The sequence below is a fragment of the Myotis nattereri genome (assembly GCF_964212035.1).
Source record: "Myotis nattereri genome assembly, chromosome: 15".
In the NCBI taxonomy this organism is placed as follows: domain Eukaryota; kingdom Metazoa; phylum Chordata; class Mammalia; order Chiroptera; family Vespertilionidae; genus Myotis; species Myotis nattereri.
The window spans coordinates 4,558,246-4,564,561 of NC_138090.1; the positions used below are offsets into that span (position 1 = coordinate 4,558,246).

The 6,316-nt window shown below is 64.9% G+C and overlaps 1 protein-coding gene across 1 annotated transcript in view; it reads left to right on the forward strand.

The window, feature by feature from the left end:
• RBL2 (RB transcriptional corepressor like 2) overlaps positions 1-1,263 on the forward strand; it is a 53,224-nt gene extending 51,961 nt beyond the window's left edge. The window contains exon 23 of the mRNA XM_081108553.1: positions 1,002-1,263. The gene's annotated coding sequence lies outside the window, so the exon portion shown is untranslated. The remainder of the gene's footprint in view (positions 1-1,001) is intronic.
• Positions 1,264-6,316: the final 5,053 nt, after the last annotated feature.

Here is a 6,316-nt window from a genome sequence, read left to right on the forward strand (position 1 = left end):
TAGGCCGAGGTTGGCGGAGCCTGTGTTTAGGGAGAAATGCGGAGGTGGGGGCGTCACTAGGGAGGTAGCACTCCTGGTGTGTGTGTGTGTGTGTGTGTGTGTGTGTGTTGGGGGCGGGGTGGGTACCGAGGAATCAAACTTTGAGAACGTGTCCTTTCCACACTCGGGATACAGAGTGGGTGTGGCATTGCACTTCCAAAAGCTGGCCATCGGGTGGAAGAGACGGGACAGACCGAGAGGAAGGGGCTCATGCGTGGGCCGCTCCCCTGGATGGCCCCGCTGGGCGCTGTCAAGGGGACAGGAGCTGCAGGGGGGGACGGCTTTCCCCCCCCCCCCCCCCCCGGGCCCTGAAGCCACCTGCCGGGAGGATTTGCGGTGGAAGAAGAGGCACCCCTTCCATCAGGAAACCCGCTCCCCACAGCCCTCGTGGATGGGCGGCTTCTCCCCTTCACACCCCCCCCCCCGCCCCCTCGGCCTCGTTGATGATTCCGGAGCCCTGCAGCCCCCATCGGGGAGGGTGGGTGCCGGCGGGGATCGGGTGCCCCCGAGGCCAGGCCGCCTGCTCAGGAGCAGGGCCTCTGTGCACCGGCACGCACCGATCCACCGGGAGAGTCTCCGTTACTGACTCCCGGGCGGCTGCGGAGGCCCGAGCACTGGCAGCCCCGGGCGCCTGGCCGCTGGGCGGCTCCGCTCACACCCGAGGCCGCACAGGAGGCGGATTCACACACCGAACAGGCGCAGCCCCTCGGCCATGCGTCTGGCTGGACACGTGGGACAGCGTGACGGTCCCCCCTTTGCAAACTACACGCCAAGGAACCCCCAGGCAGGGCCGCCCCTCTGAGCAGGACGGATGTAACCGCAGGGCTAAGACCATCCCCCCCTCCCCCGCCCCAAACCTGACCTGACCTCAGTCTCACCCTGACCCCGACCAGCCTGCGGGCCGGGACTAAGGTCACAAGGCCGACCCCAGCTGAGATAACATCTTATCTGAACTGTTTCAGCTCCGGAGCCTGCGGGGCAGGACACGCCCTTGGCCACCGGTCCCCCACACCGGTCCTGGATCTGGTTCTGGACCTGGTTCCGGCCGGGGAGCTTGGAGTTGCCCTCAAGACCAGAAGAAATGATTTATTCCCCACCTCTGACCAATCAGCGCCCAGCACAACCCCACCCCCCACCCCCCACTGCCATGTGATTCGCCCCCCACACTCTGTACCCCTCCAGCCCCAATAAACGAATCAGCGCCTTTCTGGACTGCAGACCCTGCCCGCGGTCCTCTGGCCAGAGCATGGGGGATGGGGGCGCGTGGGGGGAGGGGGAGTGTGATGGGAAGGGGGGGCGGGGCGGGCGGTGCATGGAGGGTGGTGGGTCTGAGTGGGTGTGTGCCCTGTGCGCCTTGTGGCTGCGGGTGGTCAGCGGGGAAGAGGTCGAGGGGATGAGGGGGTGCGGGGACAGCGAGGCCCAGAGACCATCCCTCCTTTCACAGATCACCCCAGCCTCGCCCCCAGCCTCGCCCCCAGCCTCGCCCCTTTGCCTGAAGAGGAGGAGTAGCAGGGAAGCCGCCTGTCAAACACTTTCTGGGAAGTAGCCCAGAGCAGCTTTGGGCAGAGGACTGCCTCGCTCCTCACCCGCCCTCGTAAGACACGGACCCGCCTGGAAATGAAAGGGGACGGGCCTGCGCCCACCCCACCCCCCTCGGCATTCGGGGCGCAGAGGCCACGGGCTCATGTTTGCAGGAGCCGCGTCCCAGCCGCTGAATCCGCAGGAGCAGAGGGAGGAGGCAGCAGAGGGCCTTCTTCCCCCTCTTTCTGCATTCCCCCCACCCTGGGATCGAGCCCGACACCTGGCATGCACATGCCCTGATGGGGAATCAACTGCGACCCCTGAGCCGCCCCGGCCGGGCACGTGCAGATCTTAACCCTCCGGTTTCCCGAGCCCAGCCCAGCCCTGCGAGAAGGTTGCGTGAGAAAGTAGCTGCGGATCCGGACGAGAGCGGCGGAGACAGATGCCGCATGTCCCTCCGTGACCACGTCAGCGGCCTTCCCATCCGCCCTCCTCAGGGACGCCTGACCCCGAGGGACACATGTCCACCCAGGTTGCCTGCGCTGCTGTCCCCGCGCTGCCTTCTCCCGTCCCCGCCCTCAGCCCGCGGGCCTCCTCTCTCTCGGGGCCCCGTCCAGTCTACGCCCGATGGCTCCCGCCCCGAGCCTGACGCCTGGGCCTCTCCCCGGAGTCCAGGCTCCTGCCCCCACTGCTCACTCACCATCCTCACAGGGACGCGGTCGCCTCGAACCCCTCGGCCACCCGCTGTGCCACCAGGCCCTCCGTGGGCCCCCGCCGTGGATGGTCAGACCCTGAGCGTCACCCTCCTCTTGCCGGTCAGCAGGCCTGGGCCCTGCGTCACCCATATCCCCATCCGGCCGCCTCTCAGCACCCAGGCTGCTCCCAGGTGCCCGCGGGCCCACGCACCCGACCGCCCTCAAACCTCCCGTCGCCTCCCGCCCTTTGCCCTGCAACCCCCGCGGCCTGATCCTGTTAAAGTCTAACCCGGGCCACGTCTCTCTTCCGTTCAGAAGGCCAACGTTTCCTCTGAGTCAAACCCAAAGTCTCTGCGTGTCCTTCCCGCGAGACCCACCTCCCCCCCGGCCTGCGGCCTCATGGCCACGGCCCTCCCCTCTCTCCCGTGGCTCCCTCTAACCAGCCGCGTGTCTTACTCGTATCTTGTATGTCCTCAGTGTCCCTCCCGGACTGTCCGCCCCCAGGAGGCAGGATGCTGGTCTGTCCTCTACGGCGGGTCCGGCGGGTCCCCAGCACCTAGGACAGCGCCCGGCACCAGGATGCCTGATGCGGTGGCTGGAGGAAGGACTCGCTGCCGGCTGGCTCCCGTCAGCGCTGCCCCCCGGGGGCTCTCAGAGGCACTTTGATGGACATAACCTGCCTTCTGCTCACCAGGCTGTTTGCCTGGGCATCACCTCCAGGAGTTACAACACACCAGGTGTGCGACTCAGTGAGAAAGTAGCTGCGGTGGGGAGGGGAGGCGGGGACAGGACATGCCTTAAGTGACAGGACACCCCACCGCGCCCAGCGCAGGCCTGGGATCTGTGAAAGAACAGCCTTTCTGCCGTGGCAGAGGCAGGGAGGGACGGGGACAGAGGGGTCCCAGCACCCTGCCCGGCCAGAGACAGCCCCTCCGGCTCACACAGCACCCCGCCCGCCCCGCCCTCGGAACGCACTGTCTCATCAACTCATGTCGGCACCCGAGACACAGTGTGCGTCAGTCCTCGGGGTCAGGGGTCAATAAGAGGAGGGGGGATGCCAACGCTCCCCTTCAGCGGACCCTGGGCCGGGCCTGTCTGGGACACAGCTTCCCAGGGACAGATGGGGGGGGGGCTGCTCTCCCAGGTCTTTCCAAGCGTGTGGGGAGCACGCGGGGTCCTGGGCTTGGCCGCAAAGTGCCGCTGCCGAGTGGGGGGCCGGGCTCCCCCGGGGCTGGCCTGCAGCCGGCTCCTGGACACTGGTCCTCGAGGGGCCTGGCCACCTGGGCACGGCGCTGTGGCCCCAGGGCCGGGGGGGGGGGGTGATGCCCCTCCATCCCAGCACCACTTGCCCCTGGCCTCCTGGCAGAGCCTCCTTCTGCCCCTCAGGCTGGACCGGTGCTCGCAGAGCGCACCTCCCAGCCCCCGGTCTCAGCACCTCTCTTCCTCCCCAGGCCCAGCCTCAGCGGGCACATGGGCGTCAGTGTCGGGGACCCGCTCCCTGTGCACCGCTGCCCGCAGGACGGAACCGCCAGTGCCCGTCTGCCCCCCACACACGCTCCTCTGTGGCGAGACCAGAGCACAACACCATCCACTTGGACGTTAACCGTGGCTCCTCCCCCCTCTCCCCCGTGCCCGCCCCCCCCCCCAGCCCCCAGCGGTCCCTGCCTCCCAAGGCCCAGCAACAGCCCCAGGCCGAGGCCGAGGCACCCAGGACGCCTTCCCTGCGGGCCTGCCCCAGCGCCCTTGGCCCCCCACACCCGTCCCAGGGCAGCGCACTCAGGGCCGGGCTGGCCGCGGGGCCTGTCCGCTCGCCCACCTGCCTGTCGGGCCACGGTCAGGGTGATGGTGAGGCGCGAAGGCTGCGGCTTCCCTCCCCACAGCAATCACCGGCCCCTTTGATCTGTGGGGGAACCCGGGCTCTGCCCCCCCCCCAGCCCCCCAACCAAGCCGGCCTTTGAAGAAGCTCACTCCATAATTCAGGGTTTGAATCGCGTTCTAAATGGCAGTTAGAAATTGCACGTGGCAGTTCACAATGAAATTTAGCCTGACAGCTTGGACATAAAACTAAAAATAAATGACTTCACATCCAAATAATAAGTAATAACAATGTTAGCCTGCATGAGGACGGCGGGGCTGGATTCAAATGCAATATTAATTTTCGGGATATGAGTGACTGGGGAGAGACAGAGGCAAAGAAGCCAGCCCTTCATATACCCATCGTCTCCTCTTATCCCCCAGGCAACCGGCTGCCTTCCCGCCACCGCGCGGCAATTATGTGGTGTAATGGAGGCAGCGCAAATAAGCAGGAAGATTTCATTAAACCAAATGAGCAAATCATCTGCGTATTATTGCGGTTTGATTGACACTGACAAGTGTCCCGCCGACACCGCGGTGCATAGGATAGAGAAGCTGCCGGGAAAGCTCTTGATAATGTTGCTCTTGATAAAGTTGCCGGCCACCCTCTCTAAGTAAATAACGGCGAGAGCGGGGTGACGCATATTAATTTCCCCCGCCTGCGGCCGCCCCGACGGAGGGGGAGAGCAGTAGCCGCGGCATTTCCTATGAATACCGAGATTGCATCCACGATTCGCACCGACTTTACGATAATATATTAATATTAAAACTAAAGGTCATTCCGCAGAACAGCTAAGCTGCCTGAGCTCCAACCTTTACACCAATAACACTCCGGGAAGTCAGCGAGAAGTATTTGAATACTTGCTGGGGGGGGCGGGGGGAGATTTTTTTTTTTAATTTTATTTGGGAGGTTGGCTGGCGAAGGCGTGCTCTGCTGGCCCCTCACCGCCTGCCTGCTCCTGGGGCGGTGAAAGGGCTACCCCGAGGAAGGCTGCGTCTGGGCGCAGGGAGGCAGGTGATTAGCTGCCACAGGCCTGGGGCCCTCGCTCCGCTAATGATTCCCTCCTGAGCGCGATGCCAGCCCGCACTCCACTCGCGGAGTCAGCACAAAACTGTCCTGGCTGCTGGGGCGCTCACAGCCGAGGACCGGACCAGGCGGCTCTGTCTCGGCCCATTTGCGGGGAGGGGCTGGCCACTGACCTCTGCGGTCAGCGGGGCTGGCTCCCACCACGGAGGGCCTGGCTGGGTGGACAGGGCCTGGCTGGGTGGACAGGGCCTGAAGTTGTGGGGGAAGGTGGGTCGGCTACGTGGAGGGGCTGTCCACGTGGGGGAGAGCGCCGTTCCCACGTGAAGCAAGTTAAACGGGTCCGTCCGGAGCAGGGAGCTTTCCTGGCTGGAAGGGTACCCAGCCCTGGTCCACGGCAGGCTCCCGTGACGCCCCGCTGGCTTGGCGTTGGCCAGGGCGGGCGTGTTTACACCATGGCCATCGGCAAACACTGCGGATGCGGCTCCCCCTCCGCCAGCCGGCGTGTGAACATTTTACCAGCACCACACTGGCTGACACAGGGCAACATATGGGCAATTTCGCTTCCCACGTAGCTGGGCTGTTGCTATGGTTACCAGCACTCCCTTAGGTGGGCACAGGACTTAGTAAGTTCTAGATAACATCAACTACCTGCATGAACCCCCATGTGGTGCCAAGCAAGGCGCCGAGGAGACTGGATTTGGGTCTGACTAACTGGCATTCTAACAGCCTCTCTAGGCGATCCCCTGCCTCTTTCGAGAGAATTCGGGCTGGATTCCTCGGTGTCCCCTGCCCCGAGGCAGCACGCAGGGGACGGCGTGGGCGCGGGCAGGTGTCTTGGGTGCCTGGGTCTCGCTGAAGGTGCCACCTTCCGGAGGAGCCTGGGACCTGGTCTCCCTGACTGGCTCAGCCTTGACTTCGGCAGGTAGGACCCCCCACCCCCACCCCCCGGTCTTCTGCTGTGGGGTCTCCCCACCCCTCCAGGAAAGGGTGCTCCTGGTTGCCTGCACACCACGGCCCCCCTCATGGTGCAGGGGCCCCCCAGGTGGGTGCAGAGACTGACCTAGTTCCAGGGCCCTGGAGACTTGGGCAGGAATACCTCCTGCTTTGGCCTCCCCCATGCCACTGTATTAAACGTCAGAACCCTTCTTGAGAGTTATTTCATAGACTTGCTACCAGGCAG